Source organism: Triticum urartu, chromosome 7A, assembly GCF_056163025.1.
Source record: "Triticum urartu cultivar PI428250 chromosome 7A, HENAU_Tu73, whole genome shotgun sequence".
Taxonomy (NCBI): domain Eukaryota; kingdom Viridiplantae; phylum Streptophyta; class Magnoliopsida; order Poales; family Poaceae; genus Triticum; species Triticum urartu.
The window spans coordinates 164,709,410-164,733,827 of record NC_141879.1 but is presented as its reverse complement, the minus strand read 5'-3'; the positions used below and the strand labels follow the sequence as shown (position 1 = coordinate 164,733,827).

Genomic DNA, 24,418 nt, shown 5'->3' with positions numbered 1-24,418 from the left:
CGGCGCTGAGATCGCCTACGCAGCCAGCTGCCTCGCCGATCTTATCGACGCAGGCACGGGCGGCCCCGAGAGCCTCCTCGCGGGCCTCCTTGACCAACTCCACGTCACCGGCGAGCCTGCCGTGGACTTGGAGTCTGTAGGCTCCACCAACCCGATGCTAGTCGACTCCGACACCGCGTCGCTCGACGCATTCCCCACCAACGTGGTGGTCTATGATGAGCCGCTCCCTCGCGCGGAGAGCGACGGAAGCACCGTCAGAGAGGTGCTCGTCATCAGTCATGACGAGCATCCCCACGGAGGAGCGCATGACCCACTTGGCGCGGCATTGCAAGACCTGACCGCTCCCATTCCGGAAGACGCTGACGTGGAGACGTTCACTACAAGAAAATTAAGATACTGTGACGAAAGTCCGCGTGACGATGGTTGACAACGTCAAGAAAATATCTAGTGTGTGATGTTTTGGAGGTAGCGTCACTGATTACTGTAAATGAGTGACAGTTAATGTCACTGAATTGCCTAAGCCACCGAGTGCCACCTGGTTGCCAATTTCTATGACATTTATTACAAATGTGCGACGCTCATTTTTTTATCGTGAAACTACTAGCAGTGGGACCCCCATAGAAGCTTCACGGCTTATTGTGCAGTAGGTCCCATGTGCCAATGCTGGTAGTTGGACCCCGGCATAATTTTTTCATAGGTTATTGAGCGTTTTTTAATAGTTTGGGTTGCTTACCACATATATCATGTGGTAAGTGATGCAAAAAAAATTCAACATAATACACATAAGTAGTGGCAAAATAAAGCTTAATGGTGCTGTTGTGAGCCCATGGATGTGACGTGCAGTTATTTTGTTCCATCTCAAGAAAGGGAGTATAATGAGAGAACTCAAGATACATGATAAATTGTACGTGGTACATGCCTTTTGTTTTTATTTTATCAAGATTATATACATATGGTATGTGGTACATGTTTTTTTATCAGAATAGATACATGGTACGTGTCTTTTAAAAAAATTTATCAGGAGTGTTAAAAAAACAGGTTATCAGATTATACACGTACATGCCCCCCCCCCCCCACCACCACCAAAAAAAAAAGATTATACACATACATGGTAGTGTCAAACCCACTATCTTTCCGTGTTAAAAAAATCAACTGTCTTTTTGACGTAAGCGTATCAAACCCACTAGCTGCAGTAGAATGGATTTGCTCTAGGGCGCAGAGAATGAAAATATATTTTTTGAAACAAGAGGATGAAAACTTTAAGTTTTTTTTGAGCGGTATGAAAACTTTAAGTTGCCTAGGCGGGGTTGGCAATTCTTTTTGGGAGCGAAGCCCATTTAGCTATACACCGGCCGACCCTAATTTCATTATCCGATCTTGCGCCGTCCTTTTATTTCTCAACCCCGATCCAATCTTGCAATCTCCTCCGCCGTTCGTCTCCCACATTCCCACTCCCGTCCACCTCCGCCGCCCCCACGATCGACGCAACAACTCCCGCCACCACCGGCATCGAGACCCCGAAGGATGGCCCTGCAGCGGCGACAGTCGGGCCCGGGAGGACGAGCCCTCCGTGTACCTGCTCTTGTTGACGTTCTCGGGCCGCACGTCCATGGCGTGATATCCGCTGCAGTTGTCGCGTTTCCTCCCCGACACTGCGATCCCTAACGCGGCCGACCACTCCACCACGTTGACGCACGCATCACCACCTTTGTGGCCCTCCTCCAACATCCACTGCGGTGGAAGCAGAGGTGCGGCCCTGCCACGATGGACACCTCCTTCCCGCGCTCCCCGCCCCTCCCGGCGTCTGCTCATCGTCGTCAGCCAACATGGTGAGCAAGGCCAACCTCCACGACGACTGGATCCGTCACCACCGTCACGAGGACGACCGTCCTCCATGGCCACCCCCTAGGCCCCTACCTGCCTAACCGCCATCCAGGGGCTCCACCCGCGCATGGCCGGCAGATGCAGGGGTCGCCGGCCACCTCAAAGACGACGAGCACTGTGAGATACCATTTTCTCCATCTATTTCCCCTTTTTTTGTAGGAGTGAACTTTTGAAGTTTTGATCTACTGATGAACTAGGTGATGTGAAATTGGTGAACTAATTAGCTTACTAAGTTAATGAACACATAATTCATAATGCTAGAATTTTGTGATAATGCTAGAATTTTGTACAGGTGCCAGTCATGAGGTCGATGATGATGGCTATTACCTCCACTGAGCAGCAGCAAAAAACTATGAGGCATCAATAATCTAGCCGCCGTCATGTTTTTTTCATCTCTACAGGTAAGCCATATTCCCGCCACCTCTAGTTCATCTTTGCCTCTGATTGACAGGACCGATCTAACATCATTCCTCTCTATGTAGGACGAACAATGTGGCACTCCCTCCATCCTGATCCAACAACGCACGGTAGCTGCTACTCCATCTTCCTCCTCAACCATGTTGTTCCAAATTTTTGGATTGTTACAATCCACACCGTACACAGTTTTGCATTGTTGCGTGTGTGCCAAAGTGCTATATAGGCAACAAGTTTCTTCCTCGTGTGATTAGACCCCACATCAGCCAATTGATGGTTGTTTTGCAAGTGGAGTAGTGCTCATGCCAAAATCAAGCATAGTCTGAAACAGATGTCGTTCTCTCTAGATGCTAATAGGTACCAGTGTGATTCTCACCTCCCCTCTCTTTCTTCCCACTGTAAATAAACCAAAATTGCTCTTACCCGCAAGTAATGGATCTGCATGGTTTAATATATGTGCTGATAGTTCTAATGTGGTTATATGTCTTAGTTGCACATGCACGATATGGCAAGTCACTACTAGCCTTATAATCACAGCATGCCCTCTTCTTTTGATCTGTTTACGAGTTTGTTGTAAATTCTAATCCTATGCTAGCTTTTGACAGGATGATATGCAAGTCATCTTTGAAGAAGTCACGGTGGACAAAGAAGGGTTACAACAACTTTAGTTGCCTTCAAGAAATTAGGATGAAGACGAAAGTTATACAATTATGTTTGGGAGCCAAAGACAATACTCACTTGTTAATTTAGTCCTTAGTGCCCATTAATGCTACTTGTTTCATCAGGTTTCTATGTAACTTGTGTACTTTTCGCCTTATGTAGTATGTGAACTATGATTGTGATGTTTTGTGATGTGTGTTGTGAAATACACAAGTTGTTTACAGATTAATTGCTTGTCGTATGAAGTGAAAATATTATGTGTGGAAAAATCGAAATATATTGAACGAGTAGATTTTTTTAAATAATTGGTGGAAAATGGATATGGCCCAACAAAGGCCCAATCAAACAACATTGTGCAACAAATTGCCCATAGCCTAGAAAATGGATATAAAATGTAAATCAACCAAATTATCGGGCTCAGCCCATTTAGAAATACAATGTGTATTGGGCCATAAAAAATCTAGTGACATCAACGTCACTGAAGGTTCCATATTGAGTGACGTTTTGTGCACGCGCCGTCACAAGGAGTAATCTGTGATGAGGATTCCGTGACGATGCTCGTGACGCACGGAAAATGTCACGTAGGGGTATTTCGTGACGTTTATGGATGTTCGATGACATTTTTGAGCTCGTCATAGTAGGCCCGATCTGTTGTAGTGGTTGGAGGCGCGCCGCCTTCAGCTTGTCAAAGGCGCGAAGAAGCTGGCTAGCATGAGACGCTTGTCATAAGCCTACCAGCGTGAGATGGATCGCGCTGTAGGTGGCTCGCCAGCCCCAACTGGGCACAGCTGCCTAGGCGCGGTCCAGCAGCGCGGTGTGGCCATCGCCAACCTGTTCGGGGAAAATCGCCTTGTATACGCCACGCCTGCGGAGAACATTCGAGCCGCCCAGGCAGCGGCGGACGAGCTAGACAACTTTGAGGGCGAAGAGCGCCGCCTGATGACAGAGCGAGTCCAGCGGCTCCTCGACGCGGCTGCCGCGCAGAACGAGGCCGGCTGTCGCACGGAGGCGCCGCAGTGATAAAATGACGACCCGCCTCCACGCCGAGACCAAGGCGCGACGTCTCGAACGCCGACTGGCGGCGCCCGAGGAAGGAAAGACAAGGATCCAGCTGTCAGCCACAGTCGGACTCGCATTACCATAGAGCGCGACCAAGACGGCCGCCCGAGAGCAGTGGAACGACGGGACGACTGTCCGCCTCCTCCTCCTCGCAAGGAAAGGCGAGTCTCCCCACCGCCTGTTGACCATTCGACTCTCGGCAACCGCCTTGGCCGTCGAGAGGGAGTCAGAGAAAACGACGCCCGCCACCGGATCGACCGACTTCACCGATCCCTGGCGCTGGAAGAAGAAGACGAGTTGGGTCCGCCTTGTATCGAGCCCGCATTCGAGACGAGCCCTTTCCCAAAGGGTTCATGCTCCCAAGAGACACGGCCAAGTACACCGGCTCCGTGAAGCCGGAGGACTGGCTGATTGACTACTCCACGGCCGTCAGCATACCGAACGGCAACAAGTGTGTTTCCGTGAAATACGTTCCGCTCATACTCCAGGGCACGACCCGGACATGGCTGAATAGCCTGAAGCCCCGCAGCATCAACAGCTGGGTCGACTTCACCGATGCATTCGTCTGCAACTTCACAAGCACGTACAAGCGTCCTCCCAGGCCTCGTCAGCTTTCCTTGTGCGTGCAAGGCCCCAACGAGTCGACTCGCGACTACCTCACGCGTTGGGCCGAGCTCCGGAACTCTTGTGAGGGCGTGCACGAGGTGCAGGCTATCGAGTACTTCATCACTGGGTGCAGAGAAGGCACCCTCCTCAAGCACAAGCTCCTCTGCGACGAGCCAGAAACCCTCGACGAGCTGCTGATCATAGCAGACAAGTATGCCACGGCCGACTCCTCCATGAAGGCGGAGAATCAAGTTAGTGCGACTGGCAAAGTGGCCCCTCAGGCTCCTAGAACTCCGGCTGGAGACGCAAGTTGGCGACAACAGCAGAGCGACCACAAGTGCAAGGCCCCGCAGCCGGCTTCCAGTAGCCGGCAGGTGGCGACAGTCGAAGACCAGCAGCCGGATGGGCAGCCTCCACCCAAGCGACAGAAAGGCGGCAAGCCCAACTGGTTGCCGGCTTTCTCATACGAGCAGACTCTGGATGGTCCTTGCAAGTTCCATAGCGGCGCGAAGCCGTCAAATCACACCACCCGGAAGTGCCACTGGCTCACCAGGATCGCCAAAGGAGACGGCCTCCTGCCTCCCCCGCCTACTGGGCAGCAGCCTCCGCCCCAGCAGACGGCTGTCAGGCCAGTCGGCGCAGTACAAGATGAGTACCCCGAAGAGCACGGAGCCTACGTGATATTTACCAGCGTGGCTGATGATCGACGCAGTAGGCGGCTGTAGCAGCAAGAGGTGAATGCAGTAGCATCAGAGACACCAGAATTCATGCACTGGTCCGAGAAGCCTATCAGCTGGAGCAGGGCTGATCACCCAGAGGTGATGCCGAGTCCGGGCTCTTATGCCTTGGTCTTGGATGCCACCTTTGCCACGGATAGACGAGCTGCTTGTTTCTCGCGAGTTCTGATAGACGGAGGCAGCAGCATCAACATCCTGTACAAGGACACCATGGAGAAGTTAGGAGTCAAGCAAAGACAGCTTCAGAACAGCCGGATTGTGTTCCACGGCATTGTTCCTGGCCTTTCCTGCTCACCAATCGGCAAGATCCTGATGGACGTCCTCTTTGGAGACAAAGATCACTTCCGCCGAGAGTCAGTTTGGTTTGAGGTGGTGGACCTCGAGAGCCCATATCATGCATTACTTGGCTGACCCGCCCTGGCCAAGTTCATGGCGGTCCCCCACTACTCCTACCTCAAGATGAAGATGCCTAGTTCCAAGGGGATTCTGACCGTAGCCGGCGACTACCAGAAATCGTCTGCCTGTGCGGCTGAGAGTTGTCGGTTGGCCGAGTCCCTGGTGATCGCGGCCGAGAAGCGGCTCCTTGACCAGGTTGTGGCGATGGCCGGCAAGCAGCTAGAGGTGTCGCCCAGCCCCAAGGAGTCGGAGTCGGAGGCTGAGGGTTCGTTCAAGCCGGCCAAAGAGACAAAGAAGATACCCTTGGATTCGGAGCACCCAGAGAGGTACGCTGTCATAGGTGCAAACCTCGACAGCAAATAGGAAGGCGAGCTCGTCGATTTCCTCTGTGAGAATCAGGACATCTTCGCATGGACTCCCAAAGACATGCCAAGTGTACCGACGGAATTCGCCGAGCACAAGTTACATGTACGATCTGATGCAAAGCCAGTCAGGCAGCCCTTGCGCCACCTGTCAGAAGAAAATAGAAGAGTTGTCGGAGAAGAGATAGCCCGACTCCTAGCAGCCGTCATTATGGAAGTATTCTTTCCAGAGTGGCTAGCCAACCCGGTCCTGGTACTGAAGAAGAACAAGCAGTGGAGAATGTGTATTGACTACACAAGCCTCAACAAGGCTTGCCCCAAGGACCCGTTTGCTTTGCCAAGAATTTATTAGGTGATAGACTCCACAGCCAGATGCGAGCTGTTGAGCTTCTTGGATGCATATTCAGGATATCACCAGATCAAGCTAAACCCGGCTAACAGACCGCCTTCATCACACCGTTTGGAGCCTTCTGCTACCTAACCATGACGTTCGGCTTGAGGAATGCCGGCGCCACCTTTCAGCATCACATGCAGAAGTGCCTCCTCAAGCAACTCGGCAGAAACGCCCACGTCTACGTGGACGATGTGGTGGTGAAGACGGAGAAGCATGGAACACTGCTGGAAGACCTCAAGGAGACCTTTGAGAACCTGCGCCGATTCCAGATCAAGCTCAACCCTGAGAAGTGCGTCTTCAGAGTACCAGCCGGCCAACTCCTTGGCTTCCTGGTCTCTGAATGCGGCATAGAGTGCAACCCTGTAAAGATCAAGGCCATTGAGAGGATGGAGGTACCCAGCCGACTGCTGGACGTGCAAAAGTTCACTGGCTGCTTAGCATCCATCAGCCAATTCATCAGTCGGCTGGGCGAGAAAGCTCTCCCCTTATACCAGCTCATGAAGAAGACCACTTTTTTCGAGTGGAACCACAAGGCGGACGAAGCCTTTCTTCAGTTGAAGAAGATGTTGACTACTCCACCCGTTCTGGCGGCTCCGACTCCTAAGGAGCCCATGCTCCAGTACATCGCTGCCGCCGGCCGGATAGTCAGCATAGTCATTGTAGTGGAACGCAAGGAGGAAGGCAAGGCACTACCTGTCCAGAGACCGGTATATTACCCGAGCGAAGTGCTGTCGACCTCCAAGCAGAACTACCCCCACTACCAGAAGATGTGCTATGGCGTGCACTTTGCCGCCAAGAAGTTGAGGCCTTACTTTCAAGAGCATCTAATCACTGTGGTCTGCACGGCCCCACTTGCCGAGATCATCGAAAGTCGAGATGCTTCTGGCCGAGTGGACAAATGGGCCATAGAGCTGGCTCCCTACACCATCTACTACCAGCCCCACACCGCCATCAAGTCACAAGCACTGGCCGACTTCCTCGTCGACTGGGCCGAGACCCAGTACCTACCACCAGCGCCCGACTCCACCCATTGGCGGATGCATTTCGACGGCTCCAAGATGCGCACCGGCTTGGGAGCCGGCATTGTCCTCACTTCTCATAAAGGCGACAAGCTCAAATACGCACTGCAAATCCATTTTGCCGCCTCCAACAACGTTGCCGAATACGAGGCGCTCATTAATTCACGGGCTCCGGCTTGCCAAAGAACTTGGCATTCGCCGGATCCTGTGTTATGGCCACTCGGACTTAGTGGTCCAGCAGTCGTCTGGCGACTGGGACGCCAAAGATGCAGACATGGCGAGTTACCGTTTCCTCGTGCAGCAGCTCAGTGGATATTTCAAGGGGTGCGAGTTCCTCCATGTGCCAAGAAACGACAACGACCAAGCAGACGCCTTGGCACGAATCGGCTCTACCCGCCAAGCAATACCATCCGGCGTCGCCCTTCAACACCTCCTCAGGCCATCTGTCAAGCCTTCACCAGAGTCAGACTCCATCTTCGTGCCAGCTCCTCCCGAAGAAGTCGGATCCGACTCCAGAGCCCCGGCAGACGGTACGAGGATTTTGGCAGATGGCTCCAAAGCCGTCACAGTCGAAGCCGGCCCAGGGACTGCAGAACCTGGCCCGGGGACTGCGGCGGCCAGCCCGAAGACTCCAGAACTCAGCTCGAGGGCTGCACCAGTCGGCCTGGGGACTTCATTAATCCAGCAAGCGATTGCTGACTCCAGCCCGCCGCCTGTCGGTGTACAAAAAGAGGGGTACACTTTTTGTACCCCTATAACTGTGCACGGGTAGTCTGAGCTGCGGATACCACCACACGAAGCAAGGCAAGGGAGGTGAGCCAGGGTAAGACCAAAGCTTAAGAGAACTAGAACGACGCCAAGGCCAAGACCACGAAGAGCAAAGGGGACGAAGCAGACTCCCCTGGCAAGATCCTTGCCGGGAGAAAGTTCTAGCAGCCCTGGCAAGACCCTTACCGCGGCGACTCGTCCCGCGCCTACGGAGCAAATCACCCTTGAGTCCACAGCCCCCAAAGGGCAAGGATTCGGGAGACATCCCCGTGGCGGCATGCAGATCTTTGTGAAGACATTGAAGATCAGATACGCACTAAGGAGACGACAACCCTTGGCGGGATCCCAGCCGAGGAAGACCACAAGGCCCCCGGCAAGCGCCTTGCCGGGGATGACAGCAGGCGCCTCGGCGAGACCCTTGCCGGGGCCCCGGCAAGGCCCTTGCCGAGGACACCCGCAGGGCTACCATCAGGCCCATGCCGACTAAACCTCCACCACCACATGCATGCAACTGCCGACCCAACCAGCTGTGCAGGCACCCGCGTGGCGGCATGCAGATCTTCATGAAGACCCACCACTGCGCCACCTCAGCTGCCTGCCTACCTACATGGCATCGCAGGCGTCGCTGGCCAGGGCGCGTGTCGACACAAGAAGGAGCGGCGACGGACGACACAGGTTTCTCCCCCGTCCCCGATAAAGAAAGGACACCTAAGCAACACGCATTAAATGCGCCTTGTCATGTGATGCGAAGGATAACCTCGCAGCACTGTACCCTTTCCACCTCCTGTGTGCCACTGTGGCAACCCCTTTTTCTATAAAAGGAGGCCCGAGGCGACCAGATGAAGGATTCGCCTTTTTGGAGCTCCTAACACCCCATCGCTAGCTCAAGAACATGGATATACAATCCACCAAAGCAGGAGTAGGGTTTTACGCATCCTCGCGGCCCGAACCTAGATAAATGAACCGTGTACTATCTGTTTGATCCGCTCTTCTCACGACCCCGCGCCCCGCTAACCACAGTAGGGATTCTTGTCATCCCATAGGTGCTGTTCCCACCGACATCTTTGGCGCGCCAGGTAGGGGGCGCAGTTGTGAGAATCGGCTTTAGCAGTTAGTTCGGCGCTTCTTCATCATCATGGCGCCCAAGAAGAAGACGACGGTGGCAGTTGGCCAGTCGGAAGCCGGACAGCCTGTCCCGACGTGGGTGAGCAGCGGACCGGTCGCAGAAAGGATCCGGGGCGCTGCTCGCGAACACCAACACCATCCCTGCAACCGGAGTTTGGGAGGCAGCGATGTTTGTGCGCCTGGTAACGGGCCACACGTCGCCAAATCCAAAGGCGGAGCCAAGCCCTTCGCGGGTGGAGCGGGGCCTTCCAGGGTCATTGCCGCCCCGCCCGAAGGCGACACAAGGGCCTCCAAGACTCCCACGTCGGCACCAACAGCGCGCTCCTCCCAGGCAGCGCGCGACGAACGGCGTAATCACGCCGAAGATCCCGGGCGTCGCCGCGGGAAGAGCCCCGAGTGCCACTCCCGGGACGTAAAAGACCTGCCCACTCGCTGAGGCGCTGGTGAAAACGGCACGCGACCGCGGGGTCATGATAGAGCTCCTTCTGACATGGTCAGAAGTCGAAGCGCATCGCGATCCGTGCAGGTTTCGTTGCCACCGACGCCAGCAGAGGCCCTGGCGCGCGCGCAGTTGCTCCTCGACTTTCCTCCCACAACGGGGAAACTCGACGAATGGAGAGCCACTATCCGAAGCCTTGTTGCGGTGGCCAACAAAGACGAACCAGGTCCGGTGGGGCCCCCGGGTCGACGCTCCGGTGGAGCCCCGTGGACCAGTGGCGGAAAAGCTGGTGGTGCCGCGACCACGGTGCATTCACCTCTTCCCCATCCGGTACCGCGGACGCCGGCTCGTCACGACGTCGCGGGCGACGACATCTCCGTAGCATCGTCTGACCCGCGAACCCACTGTGACCAGCGCCAAGTTCTTCGGGAACGAGCCCATGAAGACGCTCGAACCAGTATCGAGCGCCGACGCGGAGCACGCCACCAGTCAGACAGGCGAGCAGGGCCTGCTGTGAACCACCCGGCCCCGGAGATCCCTGGAGGCCTACCTTACGAGGTAGGCTGTCCAGCTTTTACCCGTGAGCTGCGGCTGTTCCAGTGGCCCACTCACCGCGCCTTCAAACCTGACGTTGGTGAAAAGTACAACGGCAAGACTCACCCGTCTAAGTTCCTCAGCACCTACACCATCACCATGCAAGCCGCCGGAGCCCGCGATGATAAGGTGCTTGCGAATTACTTTTCATTGGCTCTTAAACCCAATGCCATGTTGTGGTTGATGCACTTGCCGATAGACTCTATTTCCTCCCGGTCGGATTTGTGCCATGAGTTTGTGGGCACCTTTACTGGAGGTCACCAAGCCCATGGCCAAGAAAGCGACTTGCATGTCATTCCCCAGAAGGGAGGCGAGAGTCTGCGCAAGTATATACAGAGGTTCAGCCGGGTACAGTACAATATCCCTGATGTTCACCCTGCCACCATCATCAGCGCGTTCCATCAGAACGTGTGTAACCGCAAGATGCGCGAAGAACTGGCAATGAACAAGGTGAAAGATGTGGCAGAACTCTATGTTCTTGCTGACAGATGTGCCCGAGCTGAAGAGGGAAGGAAGTACCCTGGCGAAGATGCCGGCGTTGAAACCGACTCCTAAGATGAGGATACTGCCGCCCCGGCGAAGAAAGGCCGGCGCCACAATAGGAAGCGCAAAGGTAAAGTTGTGCTTGCCGTCAAGGGATCTGACGATGCCGGCTCCGCCAAGAAAACCAAGGCAGATGACCCCGGCAAGGAAATTGCCGGATGTGTCGCCTGCCGAGCCTTGGCGGCTGCCGAGAAGCCAGGAAACTCCGACAAGCAATACTGCAAGATCCATCGCACCAAAGGCCATGATCTCCAGAACTGCTGACAGGTTGAGCTCCTTGCTGAGAAGCAGAGGGCTGAATATGAGAGGCGGGACAAGGAGAAAGGCCAGGACGGTGCTGAGGGGTCCGGCAAGAAGCATGACGGCCAGGAGGGCCGTCGCGGCAAAGATAAATAGCGGGAGAGGCCCGCCCGGGGCCGTGACAAAAAGCCAGAAGACGATGATCACGAAGAGGACGATGAGTCTGGTGACCAAGAATTTCAGAAAGCTACAGAGGCCATGTGCGTCGATGGCGGCGCCTCGCTGGATACCTCTCACCGCCAGCTTAAATAGTGGGCGCGTGAGATTACAGTGGCGGAATCGTCGTTTGATGCCCAAAGGCCGCTGAAGTGGTCCAGCACACCTATCATTTTTGACACTGAGGATCACCCTGATCGCACTACTGCAGTCGGGTGCTTGTCATTGTTGGTTTCACCAACAATACGCAACCTCAAGGTGACAAAGATGCTAGTCGATGGCGGGGCCGGTCTGAACTTAATCTCGCCTACCGTGATCGAGAAATTGCAGATTCCTGATGAAGACCTCGAAGAGACGGGCACGTTTCAGGGGGTCAACCCGGGAAGAAGTCAACCAAAGGGAAAGGTCACGTTGCCCGTGACTTTTGGGAGTGATCTGAACTACAGGACAGAAAGGATTGTGTTCGACGCTGCCAAGATCCCCTTGCCTTACAACGGGATCCTTGGCCGCCCAGCGCTAGCCAAGTTCATGGCGGTGTCACATTACGCCTACAACACCCTGAAGATGCTGGGGCCTGTGATGATCATCACCGTCCCATCAGACAAGAAGGATGCGCTAATTTGCGCTGACCAACTCTACCAACAAGCAGTTGCAACAGCCGCCACTACTAAGGCGCTTGCTCCTGCCACTGGAGCCCCGGGAAGGCAAAAGAAGAAGACCGGTGACACCTCAGGTACCCACTCCGGCAAGCGCACCTCTTCGGAGTGTAGCGCTCCCGTCGAGGACATGCCAGAGAGCTCCGCCGACAGAAACAAGAAGTCCAGGGCCACACCGCCAGGAACCAAGAAGGTTTTTGTCAAGGAGGACGGTACGGGAGGAGCTTTTACCATAAGGTCCACCCTTGGCGACAAATAGGAAGACGCGCTCGTCACCTTTCTGCGGGCGAATGTCGATGTGTTTGCAAGGCAAGCATCCGACATCCCCGGCGTTCCCAGGGAGGTGATTGAGCACCACCTTGCTGTTTGTCCTCATGCGCGGCCCATCAAGCAGAAGGTCAGAAAGCAAGCTTTGTAACGACAAGAGTTCATCATAGAGGAGATCTGGAAACTGGAAGCAGCGGGTTTGGTAAGAGGAGTGCTCCATCCAACGTGGTTGGCCAATCCGGTGGTAGTGCGCAAGGCAAATGGGAAGTGGAGGCTATGTATTGATTACACAGATATTAATAAGGCTTGTCCCAAAGACCCCTTCCTGTTGCCGCGCATCGACTAGATTGTTGACTCCATAGCTGGGTGTGATCTGTTGTCATTCCTCGATGCCTACTCCGGCTACCACCAGATCTTCATGACAAGGGAAGATGAAGAGAAAACGGCATTCATCATCCCATGTGGTACGTATTGCTTTATACGGATGCCTTTAGGGTTCAAGAGTGCTGGTTCAACGTTTGCAAGGGCGGTCCAGATTGGTTTTGAACCCCAGCTCCATAGAAATATGGAAGCTTATATGGATGATATAGTGGTCCATACAAAGAACAGGGCAACCCTCATATCAGATTTACAAGAAACATTTGCAAACCTACGCAAGATCAATCTCAAGCTGAACCCTGAGAAGTGCGTCTTCGGCGTCCCGTCTGGCAAGCTTCTCGGGTTCTTTGTGTCACAGCGTGGGATAGAGGCCAATCCGGACAAGATCAAAGCTATAGAGCAGATTGAAGTGCCCAAGCGAGTCAAGGATGTGCGTCGGCTTGCTGGTTGCGTTGCCGCCATGAGCAGGTTCATTTCCAAGTCCGCCGAGCGCGCCCTTCCCTTTTTCAAAATTCTAAAAAAGGCGGGCCCGATGGAGTGGATGCCAGAAGCCGAAGCAGCATTGCAAGATTTGAAGAGGTACCTCTCCTCCGCGCCAATACTAGGTGCGCCTAGGCCACAGGAACCGTTGCTGCTGTACCTGGCGGCAACGAACCAGGTGGTCAGCGCCGCACTAGTGGAGCAGAGAGAAATTGACGATGGGGTAATAGCAGCGATGGAGCCCGACGCCACCAATGCCGAGACGACGTAGCCAATTGAAGTGCCGCCGAAAAAGAAAATGATGCAGCACCCGGTCTACTTTGTTAGTTCCCTCCTGCAGGGGGCTAGATCGAGGTACTCTGGTGTGCAAAAACTGGTCTTCGGCCTTCTTATGGCCTCGAGGAAGCTGCGTCACTACTTCCAGGCGCACGAAATCACTATCGTCACTCGCCTCCCTCTGCAACGGATATTGCACAATCCAGACGCAACGGGAAGGATCGTAGAGTGGGCACTGGAACTGTCCAGCTTTGGCCTCAAGTTTGAGAGTACCTCAACGATTCAAAGCCGAGTCCTGGCGGAGTTCATTGCAGAATGGACCGCGACGCCTGACGAAGAAACCCAAGAGACTGCTCTCCCCGGCAAGGAGGCAAGTTGCGACTGGATCATGTACTTTGATGGAGCTTTCTCCTTACAGGGCGCCGGGGCTGGCGTACTGCTTCTCGCGCCCACCGGAGAGCACCTCAAGTACGTGATCCAGATGCACTTCCCCAAGGAGGTGTCAACAAACAATACGGCTGAGTACGAATGGCTGCTTGCCGGTCTTAGGATCGCGGCGGACCTCGGAATCAAGAAACTCGTTGTCAGAGGCGACTCGCAACTTGTCGTCAAGCAAGTCAACAAGGATTACCAGAGCACGTTGATGAAGGCCTACGTCAATGAAGTGAGAAAGCTGGAAGAGCGTTTTGACGGTATACAGGCAGAATACGTTCCCCGAGCGGAGAATGATATCGCCGATTACCTGTCAAAACGCGCTGCCCTCAAGCTACCTGTGGAACCAGGTACCTTTGTGCTTCGGCTAACTCAGCCATCCGTTGATCCATCAACAGAGCAGAACAACAGGAGAAAATCAGGGCCCGGCAAGTACTTTCCCGCCGAGCTCCCCGAAGCCGCCGGCAAGGATGTTGCCGGAGACACTGAGCCCGCCACGGGACGGCTAGCTCCGACAAAGCATCAAGCTCTTGCCATGGAGACAGCCGCTCCGATAGCGGAGGAAATGCCTTTAGTCCTCGCCGTCGAGCCCCAGGCTCCAGCGTGGGCACAGCATACCGTCTGATTCCTCCAAACAGGGGAACTTCCTGAGGAGCAGGAAGAAGCGGAAAAAGTAGCCCGTCGCTCTACTATGTACCAGTTCGTCGATGACGTCCTGTACAAAAAGAGGCCGAACGACGTGAAATTGAAGTGTATCCCTCGAGAGGAAGGACTGGGGCTGTTGGCATAGATACATGGAGGCATATGTGGATCCCACATCGGGTCAAGGGCCCTTGCCGGCAAAGCGTTCCAGCAAGGCTTCTTCTGGCCCACCGCCCTCCAGGATGCGACGACACTAGTCACCAGGTGTGAAGCGTGTCAGTTCCATTCAAAGAAGCTTCATCAGCCAGCTCAAGCCCTTCAAACCATTCCTCTCTCCTGGCCTTTCTCGGTCCGGGGGCTTGACATACTGGGCCCTTTCCCCCGCGCTGTCGGGGGCTTTGAGTACTTGTACGTTGCAATCGACAAGTTCACAAAGTGGCCAGAAGTGGAAGCAGTGAGGAAGGTCACAGCACAGTCAGCCGTCAAGTTCTTCAAAGGACTGGTGTGCCGTTTTGGTGTACCTAATAGGGTTATCACCGACAACGGCACGCAGTTCACAAGCCACACCTTCATGCAATATATTCAAGACCTCAGTAGCAAGGTCTGTTTCGCTTCCGTTGCTCACCCATGAAGCAATGGTCAAGCTGAGAGGGCAAATGTTGAAGTACTGCGAGGCCTGAGGACAAAGACCTTTGACAGACTGCACAAGAGTGGAAGGCGCTGGATTGATGAATTGCCGGCGGTTCTTTGGTCAATTAGAACGACACCAAATCGAGCCACCGGCCAGACACCCTTTGCCCTGGTATACGGGACAGAAGCAGTTCTCCCCACGGAGCTCATCTACGGGTCACGTCGAGTACTCGCTTATGACGAGCTTGAGCAAGAGCAATTGCGACAAGATGACGCAACGCTCCTTGAGGAAGATCGTCTTCGGGCGGCTGTGAGAGCAGCGCGCTACCAGCAAGCCTTACGCCGCTACCATAGCCGCAAGGTTCATGCCCGAAGCTTTGAGGAAGGCGACCTTGTTCTTCGGCGCGTTCAATCGGCCAAGAATTCCATCAAGTTGATGCCAAAGTGGGAAGGCCCTTATCGGGTAATACGAGTCACCAGGCCCGGCGCAGTCCGCATGGAGACCGAAGATGCCGTTCCGGTGAGTAACTCCTGGAACATTGAGCATCTTCGCAAGTTTTACCCGTGAGGCGTGGCTTGCCGGGCCCCCGGCAAGCCACCTTTTGTACGAGCCTTGCCGATGACGCTTGTAACCCTTTGTACAAAGCCAGGCGCAGACCCTGAGCATAAATAAATGAAGCGCTGGCGCCCTAAGTTATAGCATGCATGCTAGGTCGAGTCTCGTCCTTGGTTAGGGTTGATAGTGCTTAGCAGCGACTAACCCCTAGCTTAGAGGTCGAGTGTGCATCTCTTTGTCTTTCTTTTGTCTTCTTTGGTTCACAGGACACACAGATATCCGTGCCGAACCACTTCGGGAGAAAAAAAAGAGGAACAGACCAGCATCTAGCCCCCGGCAAGCCAGTATTGCCGGGGGCTGCAAGAGCAAAGATTCACCCACGGCGAACCAGGGTTGTCGGGGACTGCAGCTTCAGATAAGTTCTTCATCCCTTATCATGCATTCCATTATGGACTGAGGTATGTGAAACCTCGTTTCCCCTAAGCTACCGTGCTCCCCTAACTCTAGGCCCTAGGGCTCGTTCCTGGGGCCAAGTTTGGTCGTAGTGGCGGCAGCGAAAGGATGAAACAAGGAGCCTGAACCCGCCTCATCCCTGCCTCCGCCAAAGGCGTGAGGAAGGTCGAGCGAAGTGGGGAGACAGCAAGGCCTGTTGCCGGGCAAGGAAATGTTTATCTTGAAGATATCAAGGATTTACTCCTTGTCGTGGGTTCCACCCGCAAACAAATGACCCGGCAAGCATCCCTTTTTCATTAAAAAAACATTCCACTCAGGTACAGTCCATAGGGAATGAAAAACATGAATGATGGGATTACAAGTTTTAAATTCAACAAAGGCCCGAAGGCTTACAAACTAAAAAGAGATAAGGTGCCCGTAATCTCCTTCTTGTCCCTCTCCTCAGGAGGCAGGTCAAGGAGGCGAAAAGGACAAAAGGAGCGCGTAGGCGAGCTACGGGTGGCAGAAGACACCAAGAGAACATCTTGGTGGCCGTCCAAAGGCTGGATGGTGATGGCGGCGCCGGAAGCAGAGCTCGAAGACAAGGCGGCAGGACGTCAGCACGCGTCGAAGGCATCGGTGCCCGCGTACTCCGACTTGACGGCCTTGCCGCCCTCCCTCTTCCTCTTCCGCAGCCTCCCAACGCCAGCCGCCCAAGGAGACGACCCCGAGAAGTTCAGGGAGCCGACGACACGGATGATGGGGTCGCCGGTGCCGCACGGAGCGGCACTCGACACCTAGTCGGACCCTTCATCCTGCCGCCTACTACCCTCGTCATCGCTGCCGCTGTCCTCCTCGTCACTCTCGCCCGAGGAGGAGTCTTCACTATCAGAAGAGCTCTCCACGCAGCACCTTGCACAGGTCCCAAAGAGCCCGAAGACCTTGACGGAGAGAAGGCCACCCTCCATCAGCTTAAAATGGAGAGTGAGCCCCTCTGTCAAGCGGATGATATGAGCAAACGTCTTCCATCCCCGACGAAGATACATCACGTGAGGGGCGGGGAAGTCAACACAGACCCGCGTGCCACTGATCTCGCAGCCCCTCATGTGCAGCCGCAACGACTCCAGCGGATCCAGCTCCATCTCCCGCGCAAATGGAGTCGGGAGACGAAGGCGACGGCGCGGCGGCCGGCGCAGCCTGACGAAGAACTCACAAGGGTCATCCCCAACATGGCCCTCCATTGGAGGAGGAGCTGATGGCGGAGGCGAGGCCGGCGCGCCGAACCGTCCTCCCCTTCCCCGAGCGCCCCGGCCTCGCCAACGGCCTCGCCCCCTCCCCCTTCCCCTCGCGGCTGGCTCGGCCACCGCAGGCGCAGGAGAAGGAGGGACGCGTTGTCGAGCGGCGACCCTCGCCGCCACTGTTCAAGGACCGGGATTCCCTCTCTCCATGACGGATGGAAGGGAGGAGCAGAAGCTGAAGGAAGAAGAATATGAAAGAATGCGGGACGCCATCCCCCCCTCCCGCTCTTTATAAAGGATCGGGGTTGGGACTCAGCCGCCCCGCTCGGCCAATCAAGATACAGAAGGCGCAGGGAGCCAGGACCGACCCACCGCCCCAACCAGCGACGGCCCGGTTTCCCGCCTGCACCGTTTGCCACCCCAGGCGCATGGGAGACACGTGGCGGACGTGCAGAACCGAGGGGATGGGTGAGACGACCACTCCCCACCCCGTGATCGTGGGGAGTGGACGCCTTGAATACTGCGCCTCAGCCCCATTCAGTAAATGGGCCGCGCCTCCACGCCTCCCTCCATTTATGGGGAAGGCGCGAACCGCCCCTTTACTAAGATGTGACGCATGCCTGGGGGAACCAACCCCACGCATGCCGCCCATGTCACACGCGCCTCCCCACGCCGCGCCACGCGCGGGAATCGTGGGAAGCGCAGCGCGCGAAGAATCTTACCGCGGTAAAAACCACCCTGCCTGTCCGCGCACTGTTTTTGGGCCTAGCCCAACAACGCATTGCGCTTATGTGTGGCCCAGGCCCGGGGGCTCCTGTCGGTGTACAAAAAGAGGGGTACACTTTTTGTACCCCTATAACTGTGCACGGGCAGTCTGAGCCGGGATACCACCACACCAAGCAAGGCATGGGAGGTGAGCCAGGGTAAGACCGAAGCTTAAGAGAACTAGAACGACGCCAAGGCCAAGACCACGAAGAGCAAAGGGGACGAAGCGGACTCCCCTAGCAAGATCCTTGCTGGGAGACAGTTCTAGCAGCCCCGGCAAGACCCTTGCCACGGCGACTCGTCCCGCGCCTACGGAGCAAATCACCCTTGAGTCCACTGCCCCCAAAGGGCAAGGATTTGGGAGACATCCCCGTGGCGGCATGCAGATCTTTGTGAAGACATTCAAGATCAGATACGCACTAAGGAGACGACAACCCTTGGCGGGATCCCAGCCGAGGAAGACCACAAGGCCCCCGGCAAGCGCCTTGCCGGGGATGACAGCAGGCGCCTCGGCAAGACCCTTGTCTGGGCCCCGGCAAGGCCCTTGCCGAGGACACCAGCAGGGCCACCATCAGGCCCACGCCGACTAAACCTCCACCACCGCATGCATGCAGCTGCCGACCCAACCAGCTGAGTAGGCACCCACGTGGCGGCATGCAGATCTTTGTGAAGACCCACCACTGCGCCACCTCAACTGCCTGCCCGCCTTGCCGGGGACACCCGCAGGGCCACCATCAGGCCCACGCTGACTAAACCTCCACCACCGCATGCATGCAGCTGCCGACCCAACCAGCTGGGTAGGCACCCACGTGGCGGCATGCAGATCTTTGTGAAGACCCACCACTGCGCCACCTCAGCTGCCTGCCTACCTACATGGCATCGTAGGCGTCGCTGGCCAGGGCGCATGTTGACACAAGAAGGAGCGGCGACGGACAAGACAGGTTTCTCCCCCGTCCCCGATAAAGAAAGGACACCTAAGCAAGACGCATTAAATGTGCCTTGTCATGTGATGCGAAGGATAACCTCGCAGCACTGTACCCTTTCCACCTCCTGTGTGCCACTTTGGCAACCCCATTTTTCTATAAAAGGAGGCCCGAGGCGACCAGAGGAAGGATTCGCTTTTTGGAGCTCCTCATGCCCCATCGCTAGCTCAAGAACACGGATATACAATCCACCAAAGCAGGAGTAGGGTTTTACGCATCCTCGCGGCCCGAACCTGGATAAACGAACCGTGTGCTATCTATTTGATCCGCTCTTCTCACGACCCCGTGCCCCGCTAACCACAGTAGGGATTCTTGTGATCCCATAGGTGTCGTTCCCACCGACACCGCCTCCCAACCCAGCCGCCCTCGTCCAAGTCGCAGTTCTAGCAGTCGAAGAAATAGCAGCACCCTCATGGGCCCAGCCCATCCTCAAATACCTGGTGAGCAAAGAGCTGCCGACTGATGAGACCTTAGCTCGGCAAGTACAACGCTGAGCAGCCGCCTACACCATAGTCAACAGAGAGCTGGTTAGGCACAGCGTCACTGGTGTCTACCAGCGTTGCGTAGAGCCAGAGCAAGGCCAAGCAATTCTCAAAGACATACATCAAGGTGAGTGCGGCCACCATGCGGCTTCAAGAGCACTCGTCGCCAAAGCCTTCCGACATGGTTTCTTTTGGCCAACGGCCTTAGAAGAGGCCAAGGAATTGGTCCAAAAATGCAAAGGGTGCCAGAAGTTCCGCTCCAAGCCACATCAGCCGGCTTCTGCACTCAAGACCATCCCCATTGCCTGGCCCTTCGCATTTTGCGGCCTAGACATGGTGGGACCATTCAAGATGGCACGAGGTGGCTTAACTCACCTACTTGTCGCGGTGGACAAGTTCACCAAGTGGATAGAAGCGAAGCCAATCAAGAAACTGAATGGTCCGACTACCGTGACTTTCATCTCCGACATCACAATTCGGTACGGCATACCACACATCATCATCACCGGCAACGGCACAAATTTTGCCAAAGGCGCCTTGGCCCGTTTCTGCGCGACACAGGGCATCCGACTGGACTTAGAGTCCGTTGCCCATCCGCAGTCAAACGGCCAGGTGGACTGAGAAAATGGCCTCATCCTGTCCGGCATCAAGCCTCGACTGGTCGAGCCGCTGGAGCATTCAGCCGGCTGTTGGCTTGACGAGTTGCCAGCCATCCTCTGGAGTCTGCGCATGACTCCAAACAAGTCAACCGGCTTCACGCCTTTTTTCCTCGTCTACGGTGCTGAAGCCGTCATCCCAACGGACATAGAGTTCGACTCCCCGTGAGTCACCATGTACACCGAGGAGGAAGCAAAAGAAGCACGTCAAGACAGCGTCGATCTGCTGGAAGAGGGCCGGCTGTTGGCACTCAGCCGGTCCAGCACCTACCAGCAGAGCCTGTGTCGTATTTCGGGTTCCGGCAGACCCTTGAGGTTCGAACACTGGGGTGCGCGCGGAGATTTCGCCTCCTACCTACCTGCACCCCTCCGCCACGCTAGGATCTAAACTAAGGAAAGAACAGCACAAGAGGCACAGGGTTTATACTGGTTCGGGCCACCATTGTGGTGTAATACCCTACTCCAGTGTGTGGTGTGGTGGATTGCCTCTTGGGATGATGATGATGAACAATACAAGGGAGAACAACCACGCGAGGGTCTGTTCTTGGCCGGGGCGATGAACTGCTCGGAGGAGTTCAGTCACCTTTTTTTTTCTCTCTCTCTCTGCTTTCCTCCGACCGACCCCTTGCTGTGTGGGTGGCTGGTCCTATTTATAGAGGCCCTGGTCCTCTTCCCAAATATCGAGCGGGAAGGAAGCCAACAATGGCGGGCTAATTTGAAGGGGGACAGCAAGTATCAGCTATCCTGACAAAAGTAGTCTTCGCCTGCGCAAAGCTCTGGCGATGACGCCGTCTTGGGCTCGACGGTGACCTTCGTCTCGTAGTCCTCCTGGTCTTGGTCTCGTTGAACCGAAATGGCAACCTTTGCCTGATGCCTCAGTACTCCGCGGCTGTGCTTCCCCCCTTTGCACCAAAGAGGAAAGGAGGACGCCGCGCGGGCTGGCACCTGCCTGGCACCCTGAATCGTCATGGCTTGCGTCACGGGCACCTCGTGAGGTACCCCGCCTTGATCTCTCCGCCCCCTCGTGAGCCAGCCTGAGGAGGCCGTGCCTGAGGAAGCTCCGCATCGTCCGCCTAGCGAGGCTTGGCCCCTCGCGAGGGTCTTGGGTTTGTGTTGGTGAAGACGGGTCGTGCTGGGCCCCCCTTTGAGCCACGCCGCAAGCCGCAGGCAGGCAAGTCTGGGGACCCCCGTTCCCAGAACGCCGACAGTAGCCCCCGGGCCCAAGGCGCGCCCGGACTTGGCCGTGCAGAGAGGCGGAAGGGTAAGAGCGAAGCGCCGCGGGCCTTAACAGCCTGCGGCCTTGGGCGCCGCGTGGCGGTTGACTGGACGTGGGTGCCTCCACTTCCCCATGACGGCTCGGCAACTGCACGGATGAGACAAGTCCCTGCATGCAAAAACGGGTCATGATTACCTGCGATCGTGGAGGCCGGCGGTTGGCCTTCGCCGGTCATAAGTACCGATCGACGCGCGTCCTTTCAGTTTTATCTCCCCTCTCTTCTCCTTCTTCTTCATGGCCCCGTCGAGGAGGTTCTTGGCCCTGGAGAAGGGGAAGGCTTGCCAGGCTAGGCGTGCCTCTCCTCCGCCCAAGCGCGGCCAAGGGCGCCCCCGCAAACATCCTGTGGCCACCATGGCAGCTCCCCGCGGCCGCGGAGACGCTTTCCAGCACGGTGGCGAGCGGATTACTGCGACCAGGGGGCGCTTCGGCTGTGCGTCCCCCCATGCCGCGCTTCCGTGCTGCCGAGGTCCTGCCGGAGTTCGTCGTGTGGTCGGCGGAGTCGACTAGCACCAGGCTTCCTCTTCCTCGCTTCCTCCTCGGCGAGCTCCTGGCCGGCGCCCCGGGCGGCCTCTGGCTTCAGGCCGACGGCTGCTGTAGCCGGGCCTCATGGGTTTCACTGGAGGTCTCCGCAGCCGGGAGCCTGGCCCTGGCCCGCGGTTGGCAGTCGTTTGCCCGCGCGTGCGGCCTGGGCCGTCGGTGCACCCTACACTTCAAGTTCGGCGGTGATGCCACCCTCTACGTGAGGGTGTTTGGGGAAGATGGTCGCCGTGCAAGGTGCTGCCCTGAGGGTGATGACCGTGGCTGGGAACCCGGCTCCGGTGATGATGGAGAGGGCAGCGCTCGCGCGGCCGACGGCACTCAGGGTTCCTCAAGCTTCTCCGGTTCTTCTTCAGGCGGCGACTCTTCTAGCGGTGGCCGTGGTCACCCTCCACGCCGTCGCATCTGCTTGGGAGGTGGTAGCGTGTACGCCCACCGTCGCGCCCTGGTGAAGCGCGAGAGGGAGTCCGCCTGAGCTCCAGAGGCAGCTCGGGCTTCCGTGCGGGCCGGTGCGAGGCGAGCTGCAGCAGATTTGTTCTTCCTTTTCCTTTTTCCTGCGTAACAAGGATAGTAGTGTGGAGCCCCGCGGGGGCATGTATGGGTTATTGCTGTTAATCATCGTTTTGCTTTCTTTATCGTACCTTCCGGCTATGTGCCCACGCGTGGATGGTTCCTGGCCCCAGCCGTGGGGGCGACCGACCCAGGCCCTGCGTCTGTGTCGTGGTGCCCGAGGGGCACGGACTGGAGGGGTGCTCCTGCAAGGGGCCTAGGTCGCGAACCCTTTGAATGACTAGGATAGGGACTCTCGCGAGGGCGCCCGGCAGCCCCCCCTCGCGAGGCTTTGCACCAGAGAAATCGAGGCAGGAGAATGAAAGGTCGAAGAACCGCAAGCCAAAGACGGCAACAACTTCAATAAAACTTCGAATGAGAAGGAACAAGCCAACTGCGGAAAGCAAATGAAAAGTCGCGTCCGGCACCTAATCTAGTCTTCAACGTCTTCTCACCAGCGCGGAGCTAAGTGCTGCCACTGGGCGTGGGAGGGAGCCCCAGGGCCTGAGGCCGGCACTCCTGAGACTACGAGGCGTGTACAGCCCCAACTCATTATTACATGAGAGTGTCACGGGCGGCGAGCTTCCCAGGCTTTGGCCTTCTTCACAGGCTCCGGGCCTTTTCCAAAACGCGATAGCTTCACAGGCACTCGCCTTGCTTCACAGGCTCTGGGCCTTTACCAAAATGCGATAGCTTCATAGGCACTCGCCTTGCTTCACAGGCTCTGGGCCTTTTCCAAAATGCGATAGCTTCACAGGCACTCGCCTTTCTTCACAAGCTCTGGGCCTTTTCCAAAACGTGATAGCTTCACAGGCACTCGCCTTGCTTCACAGGCTCTTGGCCTTTTCCAAAACGCGATAGCTTCACAGGCACTCGCCTTGCTTCACAGGCTCTAGGCCTTTTCCAAAACGCGATAGCTTCACAGGCACTCGCCTTGCTTCATAGGCTCTGGGCCTTTTCCAAAACGCGATAGCTTCACAGGCTCTCGCCTTGCTTCACAGGCTCTGGGCCTTTTTAGGGGTAGAACCTCTGGAGGTGCTGGATGTTCCATGCATTCTGGACCGGCACTCCCTCCTGAGTCTCCAAGCGCGCGGAGCCGGGCCTGGAAACATGAACAACCTTGAACGGGCCCTCCCACATGGGAGAGAGCTTGTGCAGTCCCTCCCTGGAGAGAACCTGCCTGAGCATGAGGTCTCCTACCTCGAGAGTCCTGGGCCGGATGTTGCGGCAGTGATATCGCCGCAGCGCCTGTTGGTACCTCGCCGCTCGCAGCGCGGCTTCTCGGCGACGCTCCTCCCCCAGCACGAGGTCCATCCCCCGCATGGCGTCCTGCTGCGCCTCGTCGAACGCCAGGACCCGCGCGGAGCGACGTCTCACCTCGTGAGGGAGGACCGCTTCCGCTCCATAGACCAGGAAGAACGGGGTCTCTCCAGTCGGCTTGGTCGCAGTGGTGCGGATGGACCACAGCGCGGACTGAAGCTCGTCGTACCAACCTCTGCCACAGGCATCCAGCTTCTTCTTGAACGTCCTGGTCTTGAGGCCCCTCAGGACCTCCGCGTTTGCCCGCTCGGCCTGGCCGTTGCTTCGGGGGTGCGCCACTGAAGCGTAGCATATCTGCGTTCCAAGGTTACCACAGTATGTTTTGAACAGGTTACTAGTGAACTGCGAACCGTTGTCCATGATGATGCGATTCAGCACCCCGAACCGGCTCACGATGCCCTTGATGA

At 56.3% G+C, this 24,418-nt stretch overlaps 1 long non-coding RNA gene across 1 annotated transcript; it reads left to right on the top strand.

Moving 5' to 3' along the window:
• Positions 1 to 1,378: 1,378 nt before the first annotated feature.
• Positions 1,379 to 3,176, top strand: LOC147958776 (uncharacterized). Its single transcript, XR_015611188.1, has 4 exons — positions 1,379 to 2,001; positions 2,177 to 2,285; positions 2,367 to 2,411; positions 2,904 to 3,176. It is a non-coding gene; the product is annotated as an uncharacterized LOC147958776 (long non-coding RNA).
• Positions 3,177 to 24,418: the final 21,242 nt, after the last annotated feature.